This window comes from Herpailurus yagouaroundi, unplaced genomic scaffold (genome assembly GCF_014898765.1).
Source record: "Herpailurus yagouaroundi ecotype Mexico unplaced genomic scaffold, PumYag 182, whole genome shotgun sequence".
In the NCBI taxonomy this organism is placed as follows: domain Eukaryota; kingdom Metazoa; phylum Chordata; class Mammalia; order Carnivora; family Felidae; genus Herpailurus; species Herpailurus yagouaroundi.
In genome coordinates this window covers 24,667,319-24,694,988 of record NW_024412413.1, presented here as the reverse complement: position 1 = coordinate 24,694,988, position 27,670 = coordinate 24,667,319, and the positions used below count along the sequence as shown (strand labels likewise).

At 38.3% G+C, this 27,670-nt stretch overlaps 1 protein-coding gene across 1 annotated transcript in view; it reads right to left on the bottom strand.

Annotated features, from left to right (window-relative positions):
* Positions 1 to 24,960, bottom strand: part of CDK17 (cyclin dependent kinase 17) — a 111,488-nt gene extending 86,528 nt beyond the window's left edge. The window contains exon 1 of the mRNA XM_040491160.1: positions 24,872 to 24,960. The gene's annotated coding sequence lies outside the window, so the exon portion shown is untranslated. The remainder of the gene's footprint in view (positions 1 to 24,871) is intronic.
* Positions 24,961 to 27,670: the final 2,710 nt, after the last annotated feature.

The window sequence follows — 27,670 nt, the reverse complement described above, 5'->3', positions numbered from 1 at the left end:
AGGGAATATTATTTTAAAAATATAAAAAAATTAAAAAAAAAACCCACAACTTCATGCCAGGACACCTGTGTGGCTCAGTTGGTTAAGCATCTGACTTTTGATTTCAACTCAGGTCATGATGTCACAGTCCTGAGAAGAAGGTCCCCCCACCCCCCTGCTCTGCACAGGTGTGACCCTAATATTCTCTCCCTTTCCCTCTGTCCCTTCTATACTCCCTCATTCTCAAAAACAATTTAAGTAATAAAAATAAATTTAAAAAATTAAAAAAATTTTTTACAGGTGCCAAAAACTTGGACCACCTAGAGGACATGGATGAATTCCTAGAAACATCTAAACAACCAAAACTGAAACAGGAAGAAATACAAAATTTGAACAGACCAATTCCCAGCAAAGAAATTGAATCCATAATCAAAAAACTCCCAACAAACAAAAGTCCAGGACCAAATGGCTTCACAGGCAAAACCTACCCAACATTTTTTTAATGTTTTATTATTGATTTTTGAGAGAGAGACAGAGAGAGAGAGAGAGAGACAGAGAGACAGAGACAAAGTACTAGTGTGGGAGGGGCAGAGAGAGAGGGAGACACAAAATGGGAAGCAGGCTCAAGGCTCTGAGCTGTCAGCACAGAGCCTGGTGCGAGGCTCGAAGCCAAGAACTGCAAGATCATGACCTGAGCCAAAGTCAGACACTGCACCAACTGAGCCTCCCAGGCACCCAATCCTACTAAACATTTAAAGAAGAGTTAATGCCTATTCTTCTCAAACTGTTCCAAAAACAGAAAAGGAAGGAAAAGTTCTAAATTAATTCCATGAGACCAGCATTACCTTCATACCAAAACCAGATAAAGACAACACTACAAAAGAAAACTACAGGCCAATATCCCTGATGAACACAGATGCAAAACTCCTCAACAAAATATTAGCAAACCAGATCCAACAATACATTATAAAAGTCATTCACCATGATCAAGTGGGATTTATTCCTGGGTTGTAGAGGTGGTTCAATCTTCACAAATCAATCAACGTGATACACCACATCAGTAAGAGAAAGGAGGGGTGCCTGGCTGACTCGGGTGGTGGAGCGTGCTACTTTTGATCTCAGAGTTGTAAGTTCAAGCCCCATGCTGGGTGTACAGATTACTAAAAATCAAATCTCCAAAAAATATATAAATAAAAGAAAGGCTAACAACCATATGATCATTTCAAAAGATGCAGAAAAGGCATCTGACAAAGTGCAACATCCATTCATGATAAAAACCATCAACAAAGTGGTTTTAGAGGGAACATACCTCAACATTATAAAGGCCATATATGAAAAACACACAGCTAATATCATCCATCCTACATGACGAAAAAAACGACAATAACAACAACAGAGCTGTTCCTCTACAGTTAGAAATAAGACAGGGATGCCCACTCTCACCACTTTCATTCAACTCAGTACTGGAAGTCCTAGCCATAGCAATCAGACAACAAAAAGAAATAAAAGGCATCCAAATTGGTAAAGAAGTAAAACTTTCACTCTTTGCAGATGACATGATACCATATACAGAAAACCCTAAGGACTCCACCGAAAAATGGGAGAACTGATGAACAAATTCAGTAAAGCTGCAGGATACAAAACCAATATACAGACACCAGTTGCATTTCTATACATTAATAATGAAGCAGCAGAAAGAGAAATTAAGAAAACAGTCCCATTTACTATTTATGAAAAATACTAAGATACGTAGGAATAAACCTAACCAAAAAGGTGAAAGATCTGTCCTCTGAGAACTATAAAACACTGAGGAAAGAAACTGAAGACAACACAAAGAAATGACAAAATATTCCATGCTCGTGGACTAGAAGAACAAATATTGTTAAGATGTCTGCACTATGCAAAGCACTCTACAGAGTTAATGCAATCCCGATCAAAATACCAACAGCATTTTTCACAGAACTAGAACAAACAATCCTAAAATTTGTATGGAACCACAAAAGACCCTAAATAGGCAAAGCCATCTTTACAAAGAAAAGCAAAGCTGTAGGTGTAACAAATTCCAGACTTCAAGTCATGTTACAAATCTACAGGAATCAAAACAATATGGTACTGGCACAAAAACAGACACAGAGATCAATAAAATAGAATAGAAAACTCAAGAAATGAACCCAACCCATAATTATACGGTCATTTAATCTTCGACAAAACAGAAAAGAACATCCAATGGGGAAAAAGACAGTCTCTTCAAGTGGTGTTGGGAAAACTGGATAGCAACATGCAAAAGAATGAAATTGGACCACTTCGTTGTACCATACACAAAAATAAATTCAAAATGGATTAAAGACCTAGATATGAGACCTGAAACCATTAAAATCCTACAAGAGAATATAGGCAGTAACTTCTCTGACATAGGCCAAAACAGTATTTTTCTAGACATGTCTTCTGAGACAAGGGAAATAAAAGCAAAGATAAACTATTGGGATTATATCAAAATAAAAAGCTTCTGCAGAGCAAAGGAAACAATCAGCAAAACTGAAACGCAACCTATGGAATGGGAGAAGATATTTGCAAATGACATATCTCATAAAAAGTTATATGAAGAACTGAGAAAACTGAACACCCAAAATCTAAATGATCCAATTAATGGAGTGAAGAAATGAACAGACATTCCAAAGAAGATATACAGATGGCCAACAAACACATAAAAAGATGTTCATCATCACCTATCATCAAGGCAATACAAATCAAAACTACAATGAGATATCACCTCACAGCTACCAGTATGGCTAAAATCAACACAAGCAGTAACTGGTGTTGGTGAGGATGTGGAGAAAAAGGAACCCTCTTGCCTTGTTGATAGGAATGTAAATTGGTACAGCTATTGTGGTAAAGAGTATGGAGGTTCCTCAAAAAGTCAGAATACAAAAATACTCATTCAAAGGGATACATGTACCCCTAAGTTTGCAGCATTACTTACAATAGTCAAATTATGGAAGCAGCTCAAGCATCCATCAATAAATAGATGAATGGATAAAGTGGAGTGAGTGAGTGTGTGTGTGTGTGTGTGTATGTATAATGCAATATTATTCAGCCATTAAGAATGAAATCTTGCTATTTGCCACAACGTGGACGGAGCTAGAGTATAAGCTAAATGAAGTAAATTCAGTCAGAGAAAGAAAATAACATGATTTCACTCATGTGTGGAATTTAAGAAACAAAACAAATGAGGGCGCCTGGGTGGCTCAGTGGATTAAGCCTCCAACTTCAGCTCATGATCTCACGGCTCATGGGTTCGAGCCCCTTCAGATTCTGTGTCTCTCCCTCTCTCTGACACTGTCTCACTCTCTCAAAAAGAAATATTAAAAAAAAAATTTTTTTTTAAAACAAATGAGCAAAGGCGAAAAAAGAAGGAGATAAATCAAGAAACAAACTCTAAATTATAGAGAACAGGGAGGCTTGGGTAGTTCAGTTGGTTGAGGGTCAGTCTGACTCTTGATTTCGCTCAGGTCAAGATCCCAGGGTCATGGGGTCAATTCCCGCATTCTGCTCCATACTGAAAATGGGAGTCTGCTTGTGATTCTGTCCTCCCTCTTCCTCTGCCCCTTTCCCCGGCTCACGTGCTCTAAAACTACAATACAATACAATACAATACATACATAAATAAATTATAGAGAACAAACTAAACTGATGGTTATCAGAGGTGGGGCGGGAATGGGCTAAAATAAGTCATGGGGAATAAGGAGTGCACTTGTGCTGATGAGCACCAGGTGATAGGTGGAATTGCTGAATCAGTATATTGCACACTTGACACTAACATAACAGTGCCTATTAACCAACAGGAATTAAAATAAAACCTTAAAAAGCCAACAACATAAAAAATAAAAAACACTTGGATCAAAAGAGAAAAAAGATAAAGCTGCTGCTCTAAGGTTGTTCTCAACCTATGCCCAAATATAAAATCTGGTCTTCTAAATGGATTTATTCACCAAAATTAACTGGGCTATGTAAATGTAAAGTTCCTGGGTTTCACCATATTATAAACTGCTTAAGGACAGAAATATTTTTTCAAACCTTTGTGTCCCTTCCTACCCCAATCATATCACTCATATCCCTCCAAAATTTGTTATGTCAAGCCAGATTATTCCTCACTTGATCTTTCTAAATTAACACTATACTTCATCTCTCAGTAACATAAAGGATTCTACAGTACCATATCACCTCAAAATGAACTAGCTGCACAAGAAACTGGAAAGATCAGACTTTTTACTTGGTGACACATGATGACACCACTCAAGATATCCTGTGATGTTCAGCTCATCATTCACTCTTTTAAATACCTCCTAACTCTAACAGTAAGAAATTTAAAAAGCATTTTAGGGACCTCATTTTAATAGAAAGAAGTAAAAATATTTAGATATTTAAAAGGTCATATTCTTAAAGAATGAAACTTTAATTCCCTTCAAAAATAACAATTTAATTCTAATCATATGACACATTTTCAATTACCACCAAATAAAGAATTATGTGTTTCAAAGCACAAATCTCAAGGGGCATCTGGGTGGCTCAGTCAGTTAAGCATTGTACTTTAGCTCAGGTCATAGTCTCATGGCCCATGGGTTCGAGCCCCACGTCGGGTTCTGTGCTGACAGCTCAGAGCCTGGAGTCTGCTTCAGATTCTGTGTCTCCCTCTCTGTCTGCCCCTTCCCCACTCACATTCTCTCTCTGTCTCAAAAATGAATACATGTTAAAAAAAAAAATTAAAAAACAAAGCACAAATCTCACAAAATCTCCCATTTTCTAAATATTCTTGTAGGTTTCATTGAGAATGTTCTTAGCCATGCCTGGCACAGGTAAATACAAATTTGCTCTCTATGTTTAAAAGAAAAAACACGTAGGCAACTTTCTAACTTTTCTCACCAAAACGTATCTGAACTGAATGTGTTATCATTCTATCACTGATGACACAATAACAGTTTATCACATTTTTTTTTAAAAACTAGCACTTCATTAAAGCTTTCTCGATAGTGACCAACTTTCCTCGGAAACAGTGGAATACATGGCAAGATATTAAAAATGCCAGCACTCTTCAACTTTCTGATAGTTTTTGTTTCTATGAAGTGCTATATTAGATTAAGACAACATGAAGAAAAAAAGCAGGCAAGATGTGCATACCCATTAATCATAACAGACTTTTAAAAAAAATTCCAAAGAAAGACTTCCTGTGAGGACAGAGAAAAATATTCTAAAACACTAAAGTCTGAATTAACCAGAATTTTGTCAAATAGGGCATTATTCTTCAACCTGAATAGCTTCCTTAAGAGGGATTAAATGGATTATAGCTATTCAAAGATTCCAGTTAATCAAAGATTAAGTGCATGGGCCTAGATTCTCTCTTCTTTGCTTCACTACTGCTTGATACGTGCTCAGTCTTGTTCCTCAAAAACTGAAAGCTACCATATTCCTACATTTAATTAAAATCTGATGAAATGTTAATTACCTACAACTGTGGCACGGGTTGATCAAGGGTTTATAGCATATAGGAAGTCTATGGGGTTCAACAAAAATTGAGAATAAGCCTAACACAGGTTCAAATCGTGATGTCTTCATATAGATATTGGGGAGTGTGAAAAATACGACACGGAGAAATCCAACCTCAGTTTTTCCTCTTTGGAGAAGGAAATAAAAAACTACCTCAGAAAGATGTGAGATATAGATTAGAATGTATGGATTGTGCCTAGCACACTGTAGGTATTCAACAAATGTTACTTCTTCCCCTGTACACTCCCAAAGTATTAACACTAAATAGATGTACTGTATATAAAATGCAGGCTACACACGACTGACCTGTCCTCAATTACAGTCAAAATGAGAGATTAAATAACTTTTACAGGGTAATGTGGGAGCAAGTCAGTAAAATTATTTTTTTTAATGTTTATTTATTTTTGAGAGAGAGGGAGAGAGAGAAAGCACACCCAGGGGAAGGGCAGAAAGAGAGGAAGAGAGAGAATCCCAAGCAGGCTGCATGCTATAGGCACAGAGCCCGACACGAGGCTCAAACTCAGAAGGCTGTGAGATCATGACATGAGCTGAAATCAAGAGTCAGATGCTTAACCAACTGAGCCACCCAGGTGCTCCCCCAGTACAATTATTTCTAAGAAAATATTCTTAATTTCACATAACTACCCTGCAAACAGAATTCCCCATTAGGCAATTCTTAGGTGAAGAATGTCATGATAGACTGAACAGCTCTGAGAAGAGCACAGAACTGTTCAGTGAAAATTCATCACTGAGGTCAATAGGTCTTTTTCTCTACCTAAACCTATAAGGCCTTCGTGTTCTGATCCCACCACTTTTCAGCCACATCTCCAGAGATCACATTACAATATCCTGGTTTTTTTTTCCAACCTCTCCGGCCACTCTTTTGCAAGTTTAGACTCTCTCTCTCTCTCTCTCTCTCTCTCTCTCTCTCTCTCTCTCCCCCCTCTCTCCCACATATAGCTATTAAGCATTAGAAGTTCTGAGGCCCAAGTATTTTTCTTCTCACTCTATGCTTCCTCAGGCAAACTCATTTAGGCATTTGGATTTAATCTAAACAATAACTCCCAAATTTCTATTACTGATCCTTTTAGATCTCTTTTCTCAGCTACAGACTCCTATATCCAACTGCCTATTCGGGTGTCTCAGACACCTTAATTATCAAAGTAAGGCCTCATTCTTCAGGGGAAATCATTCAATGTCAAACACCTCACCAAAAGAATGTATTGTCTTAGTAGCTGGTCCTAAGAATTACACTTTTTATAATTGTATTTTCAAGTTTATTGTGGTTCTGAATGGGTAGTGAGAACTAAAACCATCTACACCCAGAGTTTAGTCTACATTAACATCACTGTTCAGCTGTCTTTGACAACATGACTCTACTATTCCAGGAAACTCTTGTCCAGGCAGATAAGAGTTGCAAATAACTTCATTGTTCATTTCAGGAACTTCCCAAAAACCCCATATAAACCAAGAGCAGACTATTCAACTTTTTAATAAATAGCAGCAAATGACTGTTCACTTTCCAGGACACTTTAAAAATCTCACCTCAAAACCCTTGCTTTGCTGTGTCTATCAATCCTAAGCTATTATATCGTGATCCTTACGAATTCTAATCAAGTTCCTAAATATGTCTTAAAGATACCAACAAATCCTCAAAAAACATACCAACTTTGCTCTCTCTTCCTACTTCACTATTCTTTTCATATGCCCTCCCCTTCCCCTAGCAATCTTAACAACTCTGTAAAGGTGGTTCTCTCCTTCATGCAATAAAGTCATTAGGTACTTTTTGGTAGTATTTTCTAAGAGCCAACATTCCACAGCATCACCAGATAGTTTCGAAATATCTATTAAAATTCAGTTCAGCAATACTAGTTTCATCACAAGTAAAATGAGGTAAATATGAATACCTTTATAAAAAGTTATAAGAGGGGCGCCTGGGTGGCTCAGGTGGTTGGGCGGCCGACTTCAGCTCAGGTCACGATCTCGCAGTCCGTGAGTTCGAGCCCCGCGTCGGGCTCTGTGCTGACAGCTCGGAGCCTGGAGCCTGTTTCAGATTCTGTGTCTCCCTCTCTCTGACCCTCCCCTGTTCATGCTCTGTCTCTCTCTGTCTCAAAAATAAATAAACGTTAAAAAAAATTTTTTTTTTAAATAAATAAATAAATAAATAAATAAATAAATAAATAAAAAGGTATAAGGTATAAGAAATCATCCTACACTAGGCAACATCAGTTGACACCATTGGTTCCATTTTCGTAACGAGTTAAAACAGATATTTGGCCTACAAATAAAACTTTACATAATACCAAATAGATTACCAGTATCATTGCAGCCATAAAACCAGTGAGGAGTTCTGAAGACAATGGGAGGTAAATAAATCACAGACAGGTTTGAAAACTGAAGCAGGAATCTTAGGAGAAACAGGATGGGGAAAAAACTAAATTAGAATAATCCACAACACTAAGAATTAGTTCAAGGAAAGAAATACTGCTAAATTTACTATAATTTAACAATGAAAAGTAACTTTAAGGGAATTTTCATTACTGTAAAATTATTTTTAAACCATGATTTGGAATTAAGACACAATGAAATGCTTAATATATTTTCCAGAAAGTTGAGGCTTTTTATCCACCAAGAATAAATGTGTAAGCATTTATTTTACTATAAATCATTTAAAGCACTTATAAAGCCACAAGGGGGGCGCCTGGGTGGCGCAGTCGGTTGAGCGTCCGACTTCAGCCAGGTCACGATCTCGCGGTCCGTGAGTTCGAGCCCTGCGTCGGGCTCTGGGCTGATGGCTCAGAGCCTGGAGCCTGTTTCCGATTCTGTGTCTCCCTCTCTCTCTGCCCCTCCCCCGTTCATGCTCTGTCTCTCTCTGTCCCAAAAATAAATAAACGTTGAAAAAAAAATTAAAAAAAAAAATAAATAAAGCCACAAGGATGCTTACACAGGAGTAATTTGAAAGAAAAGGTTAAGCATTTAAAATGCCTCGATGCTGAGGAGGAAATGAAGTATTCAAATTTTAAGATCTAAATGTAAAAATGGAAACCACAAGTACTGGAAAAAAAGATGGATGAATTCCTTCATAAACCTGGGAGTGGTGAAGACTTTTCGAACTATGTTTCAAAGTTCAGAAACAAAAGAAAAAATAGTAGTACCATATAAAAAAGGAAAATTTTTGCATAAGAAACATCATAAAGAATGAAAAAATATATTTTTTGCAACCTGTATTACAAATAAAGGGCTAAACTCCCTACAGAGAATTCCTGAAACCAAGAAGTAAAAGACAAAAACCTAACAGAAAAATAAACAATGCTAGAGTTCACAGAAGGGAGAAAAAAGTAAAACGTCCATTATAAATACAAAAGAAAAAAAAAATTCAGTTCATTCATAATGAGAGAAATACAAGTCTGAGTTACACCAGTTTTCATCTATTGAAAGAGCAAAATTCCAAAAACGTGATACACATTCAGTTGGTGAGGCTATGGGAAAATAAGCCTCTCAAACATTTCGGTACATAATGGCCAATAGGACTGCAACAGAATTACAGCAGTTTCTTTTTAAAAAATATTTTATGATAGTTTTAGATTCATAGGAAAATTGCAAAGATAGTACACATAGTTGCCCTATACCAGACACCTAGACTCTGCTATGAAGATCTTATATTACTATGGTATATCTGTCACAAATAGAACCAAAACTGATGCATTACAGACTAAAGTCCACTCTATTTAGATTTCACTAGTTCTTACCGAATGTCCTTTTTCTGTTACAGGATCCCAAGCACTATACCACATTATTATACTGTCATGTCTTCTTACGCTCTTCTTGGCTAGGACAGTTTCTGACTTCCCCTGTTTCAGATGACCTTGAGAGCTTTAAGGAATATCGCTATAATAAAATACCCTAGACTAGGTAGCTTAGACACAACAGAAATTTATTTCTCACAGTTCTGGGGGCTGGGAAGTCCAAGATCAAGGCCCTGCAGATTTGGTGTCTGGTAGGAGCCCACTTCATAGTTCATAGATTGCCATCTATTCACTAAGTCCTCACATGGCACAAGAGGGGAAGTAGCTCTCTGGTGTTTCTTAAAAAGGTATTAATTCCATGCCCTACTGATATAAGCACCTCTCAAAGGCCCCACCTCCAAATACCATCAGGTTTCAACATATAAATTACAGGGGGCAGGGGAGATACACTTGGTTTATAGTATTAATACAATATATTTATAGTATTAAACCTTGGTCACACAGCTGAGGTAGCATTTGTCAGGTTTTTCCCCTGCTAAGTTACCCTTTTCTCTATTTTTCCACTCATTTAGAGGAGAGTTTTATTATACCTCTTTGAAGGCTGAGTATCTACATAAATTATTTGGAATTCCTCTGCACAGGAGTTTTGTCTATTCTCCCCCATTTATTTATTTCAGTATGGATTCATGGATATTTTATAATTAAATTATAATCCAATTTTTAAAATTATATTTTATTTTCTCAAATTGTTCTATTATTAATCATTGGGAGCTCCCTGAGTCAGCTCCTATGTCCCTTTTACATACCTCATTCATTGTTTTTGTTGGGAGTACTTCTTAACTTTTCAGTATTATTGTATTTATTTCCTGTCCCAGTCCTGGAATCAGCCATTTCTCCAGAGCTCTGGTTCCTTTCATGGGAGAATAGTATTAGAAACCAAGATCTGGGCACTAACTGCTCACTGCTACTGGGGTGTCATTTTTTTCTAGGCCTTCTCAACTGACAGAGCAAAGAAACCTGTGTACAGAGGTATTTACCACTTGACGGACCCTTGTTCTTAGACTCTAAATCATCCACTTGCTTATACAAGTACAAAATGTTGTATGTATGCTATTCATTTGGTATTGTAATAGCAAAAGATAAGAAACAACCCAAGTGTCCACAAAGGACTCGGTGACTTAGCTGAATTTTACTTCTGTGGGTTTATGACAGTTATTAAAAATAAAGGAAGATCTTTAACTAGACATGGAAAAATCTTCAAAATAAAATATATATGTATTTGTTTGTATTTGCAAAAAATACACTGGAAAGATAAACACAAAAGGAAATGTCTACCTATAGGTGTGGGAAGGGGCGCCTGGGTGGCGCAGTCGGTTAAGCGTCCGACTTCAGCCAGGTCACGATCTCGCGGTCCGTGAGTTCGAGCCCCGCGTCGGGCTCTGGGCTGATGGCTCAGAGCCTGGAGCCTGTTTCCGAATCTGTGTCTCCCTCTCTCTCTGCCCCTCCCCCGTTCATGCTCTGTCTCTCTCTGTCCCAAAAATAAATAAACGTTGAAAAAAAAAATTTTTTTTAAATAAATAAATAAATAAATAAAAGGTGTGGGAAGACAAACTAGCAGGAGAAAGCAAAGGGTGAAACAAGACTTCTCTATATATCTCTCTACATAGTTTTAAGTTCTTAATTATATCACCTATTCAAAAAAATTAAGTTTATTTTTTTTTTTGTTAATGTTAAATGCCTACAAAAGTGGAAGGATTTGAAGAGTTCAAAGTAAGAAAGGAATGGGGCAGGGAGAGAATCATTTGTGAAGAGTAAATACTTTAAGAAAAGTTACCTCCTCCTTAGGAACAAGATCAAAAATGTATCAAAAATTCTTTGTAACTATTAGAAGTACAGTCGACCCTTGAACAGCACAGGGGTTAGGGGCACTGACCCCTGTGTAGTCCAAAACCTGCATTTAACTTCTGATTCCCCAAAAACTTAACTATTAATAGGCTGCTGTTGACTGGAAGCCTTACCAATAACATAAAGAGTCAATTAACACATATTTTCTATGTCACATATGTATTATATGCTATATTCTCACAAAGGAGAATAAAAAGTGTTACTGAGAAAATCCTAAGAGAAAATACTTTTATAGTACTGTACTTTTTGTTCCCAAAATAAATCCATGTATAAGTGGACCAGTGCAGTCAAACCTGTGTTGCTCAAGGATTAACTGTAAAGTCAAACTTAGTTGACTTTAAAGTGCTGAAACCCAGTAGCTGCTAAAATCAGCCTATTCTCAGTACCTGCATATAACTTAACTGAGTTACTATTAAATGGATAGTGTTGCATGGTTACCTGTATTATATTAACACAGAGGTAAAGTCTAAAGAACTAAATAATCATTTGTAGAGGTATAATTAGTATTTGTATCTTTCACTGGCATGCTGATATTCACAGTTAAATAAAAGAATTTTTTCAATGTCATAAACTTACTATTTTTATCTATTTCCCCAATAAAATGATGAAACCAAATTTTACCATGTGGGATCACTTCCTCATTGGAAGATAAAAATGGAAGGTTTACAAATACACATTTCTAAATGCTCCTAAGAGATAATAAAATAATTTCATGTCTCTGAGGTGAACGAGACCAGAAAAAAGAAGGCACAAGTAGCTCTTTTTAGCATTCCTAAAGTAAGGAAGCATCCTTTGAGGCTGCTTCTGAAAAAGTAGCTCATTTGTAGCAGTTCACAGAACTTTCCCAAAGACTTCAATGTAGAAAAGAGGACATTCTGCCTAAAAAATATTCAATAAGTCAATTCCATAGATGAATAAAATCCAATAGCTCCCTCTTTGATCTCACTTACCACATCTTCCACATGCAACCTCTATTTCTACTACATGGAAATACTTAATAGGCTGGTGGAGAATAACAATTTTTTTTTTTTAACGTAAACCCTTCTTTCATAATTCCTTTTTACATACTGCCCTTTTATCCTAGTAAGTGCTAAAGCTAATCATCTCTAGCATTACTTCCTCCAAGAAATCTACCAAGTACCCTTGGCTGAATGTCATTCCCTCCTCTTCAGGACAAGTCCACCTTTGGTGACAGCATGAATAAATGAACAAAATCATAAATTACCTAATTTTTACAGAGATGCTCTTTACAAGATACAACCTGGACAATGAGGAAATGGAAGTCTACCCTGATTCCTGATCCAACTCTTACAGATGTGCTGACATATCTAGGACTGAAGTTTTAAGCTAGAGAGACAAGGTTGAAAAGAAAAAAAAATGGAGACACCTCTTTTACTTCTCTTTTGCCTACCATTTATAAAAGAAAAATACATACATAGTATCAAAATTATTTGAAGTAAAAACTGTCTTGCCATACCAGACATTAAGATACATTACAAAGCAGTGATAACTAAAATAAGCTGGAGCTAGAATAAGAACAGATGGATCACCAAAACAAATTATTTCAGATTAAGAGAAAAAAAATGTTACATATAGCAGTATGATTAAAAAAAAAGAAAGTATCACAGGGGCACCTGGGTAGTTCACTAAGTTAAGCATCCAAATTTCAGTTTCTGCTCAGGGCATGATCTCGTGGCTCAAGCCCTGCATCGGGCTCTGAACTGACAGTGTGGAGACTGCTTGGGATTCTCTCTCTCCCTCTCTCTCCCTGCCCCTCCTCCACTTGTGCTATGTCTGTCTCTCCCTCTCAGAATAAATTTAAAAAAAAAGTATCACAAAATAATGAAAAATGAAGCTGTCAGGATTCAGGGAATGGTAAACATTTCCTCCTGAGCAATCTGAGGGGAAAATAAGGAAAAAAACCCAGCAATCAAAGAAATCCAAACCCAAGCAATGACATCTTTCTATAAATTATCTAAAGCAAGTATTATTATTACTTTTTTTTTAGAGAGAGAGAGAGAATGAGCAGGGGACAGGGCAGAGGGAAAGAGAAAGCAACTCGCAAGCAGGCTCCAAGCCTAGCACAAAGCCTGACATGGGTGCTCAATCCCATGACCCTGGGATCATGACCTGAGCTGAAGTCAAGAGTCAGACACATAACCAACTGAGCCACCCAGGCGCCCCTGAAGCAAGAATTTTAAAGAGTAGTGTCAGTAAAAGTAGATGTGGCACATTACTAGTGGCGCTGCCACAACAAGCATTAATTGAAAAGGTTCACAGGGTTTGATCTGGGAATTCCAAGTCTCTGTATCTAGCTACCCTAAGGAAATGTAAAATGGCGGGGAAAGGATGGTGTGGTCACGTGCTACAGCCTGTCCCAGCACAATTTAAAATGATGCAAAATGAAAAGTAGTAATTTATTAATTATTAACTGCTATGAAACAGTTAACTGTTGCTGTAACAATGAAAATGATTGCCATAAAAATTATTTGGTAACTTAAAAAACTTACATCATAAAAAGGATCTTAAACAAAAATATTAAACTCTGTATATGAAAAAACACAGAGAATATTTGAAGATGATAACCACTGCTAGGGAATTTAGATTATGGTCTATTTTCTACATTGGTATGTTCTTACATTTAAAAAATAATTTTTAAAAACATAAAAATTGAGACTATACAGATGCAAAACAGTAAGACACTCAAACTGTTAAAGTAATTAAGCAAGAAGGTGATTAGACTAAGGTGGCTCTAATGCCTTAGTACCCTAGGTAAGCAAACCAAAACCTAAGCCACAGTCACTATACAAGAATCTGAGAAAATGAAACTTAAGAACAACCAATCACAAACAGTCAACTAGGCTTTCCAAAGAAGGCAACTGCTTAAACTATCACCAATCAAATAATTCCCTTTGCTTCTAGGTCTTCGCTGTAAAAACTTCCCACTCTCCCAGCTCTAGTTGGTAGACAGGTAAAAACCTCTGGTTTGGTGTTCCCTAATTCAATCAATGTATGCTCATTAAACTTTGAAAAAAAAAAAATTAACATGCCTCAGTTTACCTTTTAGAAAACAAACTAAAAAACCAAAACAAAAAGATATTCACTAAAGGGATAAAAAATAAATACAATAATTGGAACATAAGACTTTTATAAAGTTAAGAAAATCCCCCAAAACATGATAAAACTAGGAAATCCAAAAAACAATAAAGAGAGAAAAAATAAAATGCGATGATGGAAAGTTTCAATCACTTTGCCCTTACTTTAATTTCTATATGAGTGATTGCTCCTCTTAACACTGTACTAAACCCTAGAACTGTGTTTCTAAAACCCAAGGATTGCCTGGAACATTTTAAAAACGAAGCTCAGAGATTTGAATTCAGTTGTTCTGGGACAGAGCTTAAGATTTTACATCACACACACACACACACACACACACACACACACACACACATCACAGAGACATCTAGTTGGGTTTTGTTTGTTTTTTTTTAATCAACAAGAGTGCTTCCGAAGTTCATGTGAAGGCCACTGACCTAGAAGAACATAAGATAATAAAAACCTAAGATAATAGGGGTACTGGGTGGCTCAGATGGTTAAGCATCCAACTCTTGATTTTGGCTCAGGTCATGATCTCTTGGCTCAGTTTGTGAGTTCGAACCCTGTGTGTCAGGCTCTGCGCAGACAGCCCCCAAGCCTGCTTGGGATTCTTTCTCTCCTCTCTCTCTGCACCTCCCCAACTCGCACAGGTACTCTCTTTCTCTCTCTCAAAACAAACTTAAAAAAAAAAAAAAGATAATAAATAAGAGTTTATGACAAAGAATAAAACGCAAAAACAATTTTCTTTTTTTGATGGATAAGTTATGACCTGTTATTCTATTTTGACTTTCAGAATATCTGAATCACGCATAAAAGTCATTAACATGGACAGCAAATACTGTTAAGAGGTCAAACAAGCGGTACAGGATAGGTCTGAAGAAGGGAAACAGACAAAGGGCAAATGGTTACAAGAAAAATCTGGTTGGTCCTAAAGAAAAGATTAATCAATGTGCTTCTTTACCAGGAAGATTATAACACTTTTATTCATAATGGGCATTAGATAAGAAACAATAATGAATATCCTACATTATTTGGTCCAATAGTCTATAGTATCCTCCTCCCCACAATATACCTAAAGGACGCAACATACACGGATCAGTAACGCTAACTCACTAACAATGTTTCTCAAATTGGGTGGGAGTAGGGAAGCATATGCAAAAATCCTGGAGGTTATGTACAGTTTTAAAAGCCAGAGAGATTATTTTAATTCAATTGTCCTTGTGAATCACTTACTTAACCTGAAGGAATAAACCTGAAGGAATAGATCAGCAAAACAATTCTGGTACATTACCAACAATTCTTCCTATTAAAGAGGAATACAAAAAAAAAAAAAAAAAAATTGCCAGTTCTGAGTGCTAAATGCAAGGTACTTTGAAAAGTGCTGTACACATACCATTTCATTTAATTCCCAAACCCCATGAAATAGGTTCTGGCACTTCCCAATTTCATAGAAGAAACTGACCCTTAAGTGTTTAAGTAACTGGTTCAAGATCACATGATTATCAGTTACAACTGAAATAATTTCTTTATGGAAAACAAATGGACACATATAACCAATTCCAACTTTATAAGAGTTCAGATTTTTTCCCAAAAAATTGTACTTAAAATTAAAAATGTGTCAGGGCACCCGGGTGGCTCAGTTGGTTAAACAACCAACTCTTGATTTCAGCTCAAGTTATGATGTCATGTTTGGGATTTTCTCCCTTTCTCTCTGGTCTCCCCAGCCCGTTCACTTTCTCTCTTTCTCTCTCTCTCTCAAAATAAATAAACTTTTTAAAAAATGTGTCAACCATTTTATAGCTTCTAAGGAAGAAACAGGATCAGAGGAGAATAGAAATAGAAATAACATTTGATGGGGGGGGGGGCAAATGCTCACAAATTTATGGGGAGAGGCGCCTGGCTGGCCCAGTCGGTAGAGCATACAACTCTTGATCTCAGGGTCGTGAGTTCAAGCCCCATATTAGAAATTAGGAGCTTAATTTTTAAACAAAAATTTTTTTTAAATTATGGGCAAAAAAATCTACTGTAAAATACAGTGCTGACTCCACTGTTCCTGAAATGATAAAAAGGTCAGTAAATAAATCATGATCTTGAAAATTTAACTGATACAAAAATTTTTAATGTTTTAAGACCATATAATAAGTTGAGAAATATGAAAAGGCACTGAATCTCACAAATTAGGAAATTCATTTTTAAATGTTACATTTCAAGATGTCATCAGGCCATAATCTCTTATTTCTAAAATGTATCTAATTCTTACAATATACCTACTATAACAGAGGTATAATTTAAACCTCAATTTAAAAATATATCAATAAAATGTCTTTAATTTTAAAATCAGACTCTAAAGCAGTTTTTATTTAATTACAATAATCCCAATAAAAACAAAATTCTTGGTCAACTGCATACATAAACTATCAGGGCAACAGGGATGACAATAAATGCACTGTTCTCTCCCTTTGAGTGCAATTCTATACTTCAGTAAATGCATTTAGCTCTAGTACTACATAGGTAAAGAGCTCAATTTCATTAAGCATGAAATTTTATCAGCTAAACCAAATTTCACTCTTGATATCGACCAAAGTTTTTAGATCTTTAGAAACAGATGCTTTACGTACATATAAATAATGTAATTTTATATTTCCAATTTGTCTAAGACAACAAGTTAGTACAGTTTACAAGTAATTAAAAAGACCCAATAATGCCATTATTGCCCCTCCAGGTTGGCCTACAAACTGCTTCCATATTGCTCACACACAAATACCACCTACATGTAACAACAATACTCAAAACTTTTGATGGCTTTTAATTTTTCTCCCGTATCAGAATTGACTCTTGACTCTCTAGGCCATGATTAATCTGACCGTAATTTACCAATTCAGATCCTAATCCTATCACTTCATTCATTCAATTAGGCAATACATAATTTGGAGGGAATACCAAAAAAGCATGGTCTATCTGGAGCACCAAGGCCAACCAGAATGGAGATTTATAAATAATTAATTACAAAACAATGTCTTAAGTACTATGGTAGACATAAATGTTATAGTACAATTACCACAACTCCACCAGAGTAGATGAAAGACGACAAAGTGACATTTGCCCTCAAAAATGAGAATTTCTCTCCAAGCATCACAGCACTGTAATACCAACACATCAGCTTCCTCATCTTTATTTCTTAGGATGGACCAGGAATGCTAGTATAGAACAGACATAGATACATGGATGGATGGGCAGAAGGAAGGACAGACATATACGTAAATGTAAAGAAGAATGAATACCTGTTAGATTTAAATGGCCAAAATTGGATGTAATAATACAGATGAGGTATTCCAAAACCCTTACATATTAAAGGAACAACAGGAAAAAAATCTGAAATATATTTAGGAAATAAAATTGATAAAGTTTGGTGTGAGAGACTGGACTAGGGAGAGGAGAGCTAACAGAAAAGCATAATCTGCCAAAGCTTTTGGCTCAAGCGACAAGGCTGATGGTGGTGCATTACTGTGGTTGGGAATGGAGGCAGAGACTAAAAAAATGTTCAGCTCTGGTAAAGGAACACTAAGAGGCAACATCTGGGAGGTAACTAGAAGGAATTCAGGAAAAAAGGTCTGGATTAGAAGTAAAGGTGTGGAGATCATCAACATAGAGGTAATTAAGAACAAAGCACTGGATACAGAGGAGACTGCCCAGAGAACATGTAAAACATGAGATTAGGACCAAGAGCAGAACATTCCGGTCAACCGTGTTGCTGTTATTTCACATATTATAATAGTTCCTCATTAAATTATATTTTTATACCATATACAATGACTAACACAATGCCTAGGGCACAACAAATGCTTTAAAAGTACTTACTTATTATACCCCTGAATTGAAAAACAAAATGTATTGGGGCACCTGGGTGGCCTGGTCAATTAGGTGTCCAACTCATGATTTTGGTTCAGGTCATGCTCTCTCAGGTCTGGAGATAGAGCCCGCCTCAGGCTCTGCCCTGGGCTCCTGGTCGGGAAGCCTGCTTAAGATTCTCTTTCCCTTGCTTTGTCCCTTCCCTGCTTGAATGCACATGGGCACCTCTCCCTCTAGCTCCTTGCTCTCAAAAAAAAAAAAAGAAAAAAAAAAAAAAGGAAATTAAAAGAGAAAGAAAATGTATTAAGTATAATAAAGCCATAAAGGATTTCTTAAAAATATTTCAATAAGACAAGCTCAAAGTGCTAAAGTCTCCTTAAGGAATCTAAAATTTATTTCAAAAATCAATAAAAAGCTTTCCACCAGAAATAGCAGTACAAACCAGTAATTAAACATTAAAATCTGGAATTATGGGAAAGGCTTATTTTAAAGATAATGCTTAAAAATACATATTAGCTAGTTTATTTTACATATTAGCTGATTTAAAGGATAATGCCTCTAAATTTGGAGCAAGAAAAGCTTCAATGTTGTTACCTAATGATTTTTCACAAATATTAATACCAATTTTTACCAAACTTTGTTTATATTATTTAATATTAACACACACTAGGGGCGCCTGGGTGGCTCAGTCGGTTGAGCCGCCGACTTCAGCTCAGGTCATGATATCGCGGTCCGTGAGTTCGAGCCCCGCGTCGGGCTCTGTGCTGACAGCTCGGAGCCTGGAGCCCATTTCAGATTCTGTGTCTCCCTCTCTCTCTGACCCTCCCCTGTTCATGCTCTCTCTCTGTCTCAAAAATAAATAAACGTTAAAAAAAAATTTTTTTTTAAAAATTAACACACACTATTAACAAATGTTAACCATCAATTATAAGAATAGATGGACTAAATATATGACTGAGAAGACCAAAGTGAGTTAGTCACTAACCTAGAATATAGTTAAATTATTCTTGGGTCCTTTTCCCACTGTTTACAAATATGTATTTAAAATTTAGAGTATTCTTGAAAGTATTTACACTAATAAATGCATAAAAAGAAATAAAAATGCGCTTTTACAAGGTTGACAAGGGGAATGTGCGGCTTAGTTGGTATAGCATGCAACTTTTGATCTCAAGGTCATAAGTTCAAGTGCCATGATGAGTGTAGAGCTTACATTAAAAAAAAAAAAAGGATGGGGCGCCTGGGTGGCGCAGTCGGTTAAGCGTCCGACTTCAGCCAGGTCACGATCTCGCGGTCCGTGAGTTCGAGCCCCGCGTCCGGAGCCTGGAGCCTGTTTCCGATTCTGTGTCTCCCTCTCTCTCTGCCCCTCCCCTGTTCATGCTCTGTCTCTCTCTGTCCCAAAAATAAATAAACGTTGAAAAAAAAAATTAAAAAAAAAACACAACACAAAATCAAAATTTACACTTTACTTAATAAGCAATTCCAAAACCCAAACCAATAGGTAATTATTTGTGCACAGATACAGATATAAAATTTATCTATCTTAAAGCAAAATTCTCACCCAATACTGAAGCAACCTACACAGCATGCATCTGAGCCACCTTCCCATTTATGACATATGCTAAAATAATGCAAACTAATTTTAACACATGTAAAATCAAAACAAGAAAATTTAGAAGCAAAAATGAGTAAATATACAGTATAATTATTTTTGCTTTTCAGCACCAATATTCGTTTTACTTTGTGCCCCCCCAAAATAATTGATAAATCCATGATTAAAAATAAATCTACAAATATTTTCAGTATTTTTTAGCACCTTTAATTCATATTTAGCTATAAACATGTCCTCTTATACATTTTGTATAGTTCAATTGTTTTGTGTGTAGTAAAGCTAATTCAATGGAATTTAAATCTAATTTTGATGAGTTTTTAAATTTATCACTTTTTAGTTCTCTCTATAGCAGACATTTAACACAGACTTTTTAACATCACATCCCCAAGGAGGCAGTGTAATATAGTGGTTTGAACACCAACACTGGAACCTCAGCTTCATCACAGAGGTAGGACCTTGGAGACCATCACTTAATCTAGGGCCTCTGTGTCCTTATTTGAAAACAGGCACCATACCTATATGATGAGCTTACTATGAGGATTAAACAAAGTAATACCTGGCATAGTACTAGCAAAAGAGGTAATTGAGTTTAATTTCTTTCACATATAGTTTACATCAAAAAATAATTTTATTTTGGGGTGCCTGGGTGGCTCAGTCAGTGGGCATCCGACTTCGGCTCAGGTCATGATCTCACGGTTGGTGAGTTCGAGCCCCGCGTTGGGCTCTGTGCCGACAGCTTGGAGCCTGGAGCCTGTTTCGGATTCTGTGTCTCCTTCTCTATCTGCCCCTCTCCTGCTTGTGCTCTGTCTCTCAAAAATAAATAAATGTAAAAATAATAATAATAATTTTATTTTTTTTAGCATTTACTTTTGAGAGAGAGAGAGAGAGAGAGAGAGAGAGGCTGGCAGAATGCAAGCAGGGGAGGTGAAGAGCAAGAGGGAGACAGAATCCAAAGCAGGCTCCAGGCTGTCAGCACAGAGCCCAATGCAGGGCTCAAACTGCAAGATCAGAACCTGAGCTGAAGTCAAGACCCTTAACCGACTAAGTCACCCAGGCACCCCCCCAAAAAAAATTTTTAAAGGAGACTTGGAGAGCAAGGTAATTTTCACTCATCCCAATATGCCACAGATCTGTAAATCGACCTCCTCACATACAGTATTCAGTATCATAGGTTACTATGGAACATAACATTATTTATAGTAGGCACCTTCCCATTAGATTTATTGTTAGGTATTTATTTATTTTCCAAGTTGGCCAACAGAGAGGGAAACAGGCTAGGAAAGGTAAGCTACACTCAGATATATTCAATACATTTTCCTGGCCCTTGGCAATTACTCTTTCCAGGTCAATATTTTGCAGATATGAAAGCAGTTGCCAACTAAAAAGGGTCAGAGTAAAATAATGACTAAGACTCCAGTAATGACAGTAAGAATTCTTGGCTTAATTCATAAATATTGTAAATAGAAATTAAAAAAAAAAAAGGTCTTCTCCCCACCAGTTCAAAGAAATTGCCAACACTGTAGGCTGAATGCTAGTAACCTACACCAAATTTTCTATTTAGGTGATTTTTTAACCTCATAAATAGTATATAAAGCACAATTTTAAATGCCATAAACCTCCTGTTTACCTTCATCATCTAAAATGCAAAACGCCGGGGCTCCTGGGTGACTCAGTGGGTTAAGCATCCAACTTTAGCTCAGGTCATGATTTTGTAGTTCACGGATTTGAGCCTTGCACTGGGCTCTGTGCTGATAGCTCAGAGCCTGGAGCCTGCTTCAGATTCTGTGTGTGCCTCTCTCTCTGCCCCTCTCTCACTGCACTCTGTCTCTTTCACTCTCTCTCAAAGATAAACATTAAAAAAATAATAATAAATAAAACGCAAAATGCCATGATCAGTTTATAAATTGCATTTTAAATAACTTTTCCATTTAAAAGTTTAAGCAAAAATTACACATTCAAAATTCAAAGAACCTCAAAACTATTCTTCCTTCCCATATATGAAAGGAGACAATTTTTAAAATAGACAAAATATTTTAATGAATATTTTTATTAACTGAATTTAACATATAATGTCCTTTTTCTACAACACAGCAATACATTTGTTAAGTAATTATCCTCCGTGGAAGTGTAAAAACTATAAAAAAGAATGCCATGACATGATGCTGCAATTTTTATAAAGATTAGAGAACAGTAATAAAGACTCAAAATGTAATGCCTTATAAATATGCAACACGATTAGACAATAACAAAGAAAATACCAGGGGGAAAATTTTGTGTTCACAGATAATGTTTTATAGTATTACGGGACATCATCTTCACTTCTTCAGTGGCCACTATAGTTTCTACCATTCACAGTAAAATGCCTCCAGTTGTTTGGTTAGTACTATTTCACCAATAAAGGAAAAGGAGGGAAGTACTGCTGAAAATAAGGGGAAAAACAAAAGCCTCAACAAAGTAAATTCTTTTATGCCATCTCTTTCCACCCTAATCATAGAACAGAAGCAATATCTAAAAACGAAACATATCAACAAATATATACATTAAAATCTGTTTAGTCAACACAACTACAGAGAAAATAAAATTTAAATTTTCTGTTTTTTGTAAAACCAATGACTTATTAGGACAAGATTACTGGTGTACAAAGCTACCACTGTATATTGGATCACTACCATACACTGAAATAACTCTTGCAACTTCATCTTTCCTTACTATGTAAGGTAATCAGAGCACATCTGGCACGCTACACTATTTCAAATACCTAACACCTGAAAGTGACTTTATTGGGTCAGAGTTCAAGGATGAGCATAAACTCTTTCACAGGGGCTTCTTTCAGTAACAGGAAAATTAGGTTACTAACAAGGCTTTATACTTCATACACTTTTTTTCTGATTTTAAAAGGAATGTAAAAATTTGGAAAATACAGAGCTGTATTTTTTTTTTCATCCATAAATCACACCACCCAGAAATCTTCGTTAACTTTTTGGTAGATTTCCTTCAGAGAATTAAACTTCATAATCTAATTAAACACTAACCAACATGTAGAAAATAGCCAATGTATCTTCGATTTGGCCTTTTGATAAATATGCTACACAAAACACCAATCATTAATGATATGATCTTTAATTTCACAGAGATATTTGAAATGTGTTAAGTGGTGAGAGTGGGGTAGGGAGTACACAATTCAGAGGCGGGTCCCTAAAACGAAATCCTTTTCACAATTTTTATAGCGTCAACATTGTAATGGCAGCAAGATATGGCTGTTCCCAGAATAATATCAACAGTAACGTCCCTATACCAAAGTCTTTACTTTTAATTTCTTTCCATCATGCTTCAATGTCTATTTTTGCTGTAAAATATACATGTATACATGTACATATATGTGTGTGTATATATATACGCCAAAGGCTCAGCTATTTTCTTTGAAGTCCAGCATTCAAACTGTTAGTGTTCCTGGCCTATGAGACAGTCCACCAGATAAAAGGATGACACTTCTATATTCCAATATTCTCCCTAATAAAAAAAAGACTTTTCCTTAAATATTGCCAATTTTTTTCCATTGTTACAACCGTTGTTTTTGGAAGTATGCAGATATTAGAATTACAAAGATTGACATGACCTCATTAACAAACAAAACCAATAACACCACGGGCAGCAAATTTTTTTCTTAAAATTTGATTGAACCTTGCCTCTAGCTTCAACGGAGGCTTTCCTGGACTCCAGGCATTAAAGATCTTAAAACCCCATTCATTTTCTTCTGCCCAATGGTTAACAGAAGTCTAAGATACAGTAACTCAAATTTGTTACTTTGACCTTCTAACACTAGCGCCCTTTAAAAGAAATCCCTCAACAAGAATCAGCAAAGTTTGAAGAAAGAATTGTCTTTAAGTCAAGCATTTCCTGATAAGTGACAGAAGGTCTGGCTGCCAGGAATACACTTTGCTGACCCTAGTAAGAGCCGAGACTCAAAATAAAATTTACCACTTTTGTTACCTAGAAAATTTATTTGGCTAACAAGTGATAAACCATAACCAAGGCCGTGTCTTTAGTGGACGAATTAATATAAAAGAGGAGCGCCACGGGTTTCAGCTAAATGTTTTTGCCATTTTTGAAGAAAAGCTAATTGTTAGTGGCCATGTGACATTACAAGATCCCAGAAAGGAAAGGGTGGGAGGAAGAGAGAGGAGTTCAAGGCAGTTCAGGGTCAGAACAAGCTCAGGCATCCTGTCATTAGCAAACGTTCCCCCAAGCTGAAGGCAAAATACTGCTTACCCGAAAAGGAGTGGGTGAAAAGTAGGGGGAGAATGAGGGGGAAACCACAAGGGAGTCAATGTGGCAGTGAGGTGGTGACGGGAAGCAGGGAATCTGGAGCTATCCAGCTGAGTTGGGGAGCAAAAGCATCGGGCACGAAAATGCTGAGAAAAGCAACTGCAACGGAGACGACAATACTTGGCAACTGCCCATATTCCCCTCCCCATCGGTTCTTTGGGTTTCCCACACTCCCTCCACCTCAGCTCTTGACCAACACTCAGGGGTGTGACCCGCCAGCGGGAGGCTGCGGCGATCTTTGTCTCGGCCGGCTCCCCACGCGAAGGCTCCTCCTCCTCCTCCTCCTCCCCCTCCTCCCCCGCGCTCGCCACCCGCTCACACCCCCGGCGTCTCCAAGGAGCTGGAAGCGCGGCGGCCACCGCCGCCTCCTCGCCCACCTCCCGCGGACTCGCGCCCTTCCTTTCCCCTCCGCCGCCCGCGCCTGCAGCTCCACCCCCGCCGAGGGGGATCTTTGTGTCTCCGGGGACTTTCAGCCTCTTTCCTCCTGGGCCTCCCCCGGAGACCAAACGGGCAGCAAGCACCAGAGGAGGCTGCGGCTGGAGGCGCCTCCCGCGAAGAAGCCCATCACATACCCACATCCCACCCCACCCCGGAAATGCCTGGGCGACCCGGGGTTCGCGCTGGACCAGAGGGGCGACAGGCACTCGCGAGCTCCCTACGCCGCGCCTCCCTCTCTCAACTTCCCGGCCGGGCCTGAGCCTCCAGCGCCCCCAAAGCCTCCCGCCCGGGCCCTCGGTCCCAAGCACCCTCCCGCCCCCCTCGGCGCGGGGTCCTCCCGGCAGGAGGAAAAGCCCCGCGAGGTCGCCCGCCACCAACTCACCAGCAAGTGCGGGGGCCGCGTCGCGAAGCGAGGCGCGGAGCGTGAGCTGCTCTGCCGACGCCCGCGGCGACCGGATGCAGGTCCGGGTCCCAGCGGCTGGCGGACCCGAGGCGCCTCCGAGGCGCAGGCCTCCGCCGCTGCCTTCCGGCTCTCGCCGAGGGTCCGGAGCCTCCGGGAGGGGCCGCGGGTCCCTCACGCGTTGCCAAGCCCCCCGGACAACATGGCTCCCGGGCCGCCGGGCCGCGCGGGCAGCCCACTAATCCCCTCGGAGGAACCTGGGCGGGAGCGAGGCGGGCAGGGAGGTGACGCCCGGCTGAGGCGGCCCGCCCGGACGAGGGTTCCTTCTTCTCTGCGGCCGGACCGTGAGGAGCTCCGGAGACCGCGGGCGGCCGCTTTCGTTCTCTGCGTGTGCGTCGCTTTCTCACTCGGCGGCTGCGGACTGACGCCTCCGCCTGTTCCCCGGAGGAGAGCGAGCGAGCGAGCGAGAAAAAAGACTTTTATTGAAACGATCCAACCAGCAGCGGCGGAGAAAAGCGACCCGCCGCGGGAGCTTCCCCCACCCCCGCCTGAGCGGCTTGCCGCGGGCAGCGCGACCCCTGCTGGCGGCGGCGGCGGGAGGGGCGGAACCGAGGCCCGGGGGCGGGGCCTAGAGGGCGGGGCGGGGTATCCCCGGGAAACTCCCCGCCCCGAGGTGGGGGCCTTGGTCTCTCCAGCAGGGCTTCTGAAGCCGTCGGACGGAGGTGAGAGGGGTGAGAAGGCCCTGCAGATGTGCGATGGTTACGTAGTGACGCAACACAGCGCCTGGGGAAGAGATTACCTGAGCAATTCAGCCCCTGCATCTTCCTCCCATCCACCCCCAAGAAAACAAGAACTGTTGCTTAAATTATGCAATTATGTAATTAAGATATCAATGCCGCAGTTCTCTACTGGTATTCTAGAGAGTTGATGTCAAGGGGCCCACACCTGAGCATGCTGATTGCAACTTTTCTCCTTTATTATGGGTGGTTGAGTGGGGTAGCAGGGCAGCAGTCATTCACGCACGCAGCATTTGTTCTTTTAATTTCTTTGTACTGTGTTCTTGGCAATATGCTAAGTCCTCAAAGGACTGAGAGTCTAGCTGGATGAAAGATAGTCAATAAGCAGTTATAATAAAAATATGGGCTATGTGAGAAGAGAAATACAAGGTGCTGTAAGAGAACAGAGAGGAGCTACTGTTGCCTTTGGTTAGGTTTTGTTTTCTTGGGGGGAGGGAGCGCCAAGAGGTTGGCCCAGTTTCTGTAAATATTTTTACTTTCTTCTTTCCCAGAGGCTAAAAGCTAGTTCAGGAATGAACAGCAGAGTGAAAGTGAAGACAAACTAAAGTAATACTGACCCACTTTTTTCCACTAATAAGGATAAAGACAGAAGGTAAAAACAAACCCCTAGAGGGAGATAATGAGAGGATAGAAAAGACAAGAATGGGGACCGGATGTGGACAACCTAAACGAAAAATTTTAAACCACATAAAAGTCTGCTGAAGTGAGATACAAATATTTTTTTCCATTTTAATACCAGGAAATAGACTTTGTAAGTTTTTAATGCAATTTCAAATCACATTATATCCTAAGGACTTCTGACAATTACCTTCTTGGATTCCTGAATGAATCCTTTCCCTCTAAAAATAATGCCTGCTGACTTCTTTCTCTTATTTTGTTGGGCAAAATGGAATATATCTACTGTAATAGCCAAGGAAAATCATACATTTCAATCAGACTTCTCCCATGCCTCTAAAATTACCAGGATCCATAAATTAGAAGCATTTATGCTCTGCACATATTTAACACTGCTTATCGTTCATATACGAATGCAAATGTAGAACACAAGCTTTCTTTTAGAACAAGTGTGCTTAAAAAAAAACACCGTTAGTGATGCTTTTTTGATTTGTCCAAGTCAGAGAACTTTGTGCTATACCAAGAATATAGCATCTATGTAATATAGCATCATTTTTAGAGGTCTTTTAAAGTTAGAGAGCTAAAAAAATTAGTATTTATATAAGGCCTACTTACATGCCAAGCATTTTTCACATATTTGTCTTATTTAGAAAAAAAAATTGTGTGTCTTTTTTTGGGTCCCTTAGAAAATGTTAAAAATCATAATAAAAGTGAGTCTACAAAATGACATCCTGAGTTTCATATCAATAATTCCCCTTTCATATTATTAGATTGGAATTACTCAATTAGAAATCCAAAGATTGTCCTAATTACCTCATCTAAAGCTGCTAAAAAGCACCCTTTCCTTTTCCTAAATCTCTTATTACCATAATAAACATTTCATAATCAAAAAATCAAAACTTAGATAATAATTTTATTGATCTATTTATTCTTTCCATCAAAAAATATCTACTGACTGCATATGATGTTCCAGGCACTCTTCTAGGCACTGACAATATAGAAGTAAACATGACAGACAAGATATTGCTCTCATAGAACTATTTTCTAGTGATAGAAACGAGCACAAAGTATGTAACTCATTTAAGGAATTCATAAGATAACTTATAATAAGACGAAATATATGAAATAATCATAAGAAATATCTTCAGTATATGAAGAAAATGAAAAACTAATGGAAAAGAAATTGGGCAGGAGGAACAGGACATAGGTGGTGAGGTCCAGAAAGACCTGATGAGCAGCAGAGGCTAAAAGCCATGGTTCTTTCTTTATATCCCTCAGTAAATTATTTAATCACAAAAAAGTCACAAAAAGAAGACGTTGGGGTGCCTGAGTGGTTCAGGCAGTTGAGCATCTGATTCTTCATTTCGGT